Raw genomic sequence first — 356 nt, 5'->3', positions numbered from 1 at the left:
AAAATAAAAACACTAGCAAACAAATAAAGAAACGCTGCAAACAAAATAAAAACACTAGCAAACAAATAAAGAAACGCTGCAAGCAAAAAATAAAAACACCAGCAAACAAAAGAAAAAGCTGGAAGCAAAAAAGGAAATGCTGCCATCAAAAAAATGAAACGCTGCAAACAAAAAAGGGAAACCCTGCAAACAAAATGGAAAAGCCTTTGCGCGCGCGCATTTCATACTAATTGACAACAGACTGAGGTCAGGTCAGATGCGCTGCAGGGCTACATCATAGCGTCTGTCTCTTATACACATCTAGATGTGTATAAGAGACAGCTATATGGGTGTCTACAAAACGAAGACCGAAGACC

At 38.5% G+C, this 356-nt stretch overlaps 1 protein-coding gene across 1 annotated transcript in view; it reads right to left on the bottom strand.

The window, feature by feature from the left end:
* The window catches only part of LOC117110717 (E3 ubiquitin-protein ligase RNF126-like), a 17,815-nt gene that overhangs the window by 14,251 nt on the left and 3,208 nt on the right, over window positions 1–356 (bottom strand). The gene's annotated exons all lie outside the window — the stretch shown is intronic.

The sequence above is a fragment of the Anneissia japonica genome, unplaced genomic scaffold, assembly GCF_011630105.1.
Source record: "Anneissia japonica isolate Jap-2015-1 unplaced genomic scaffold, ASM1163010v1 scaffold2756_len2360902_cov194, whole genome shotgun sequence".
Taxonomy (NCBI): domain Eukaryota; kingdom Metazoa; phylum Echinodermata; class Crinoidea; order Comatulida; family Comatulidae; genus Anneissia; species Anneissia japonica.
The sequence above is the reverse complement of the archived record's forward strand: the minus strand, read 5'-3'. Positions and strand labels throughout refer to the sequence as shown.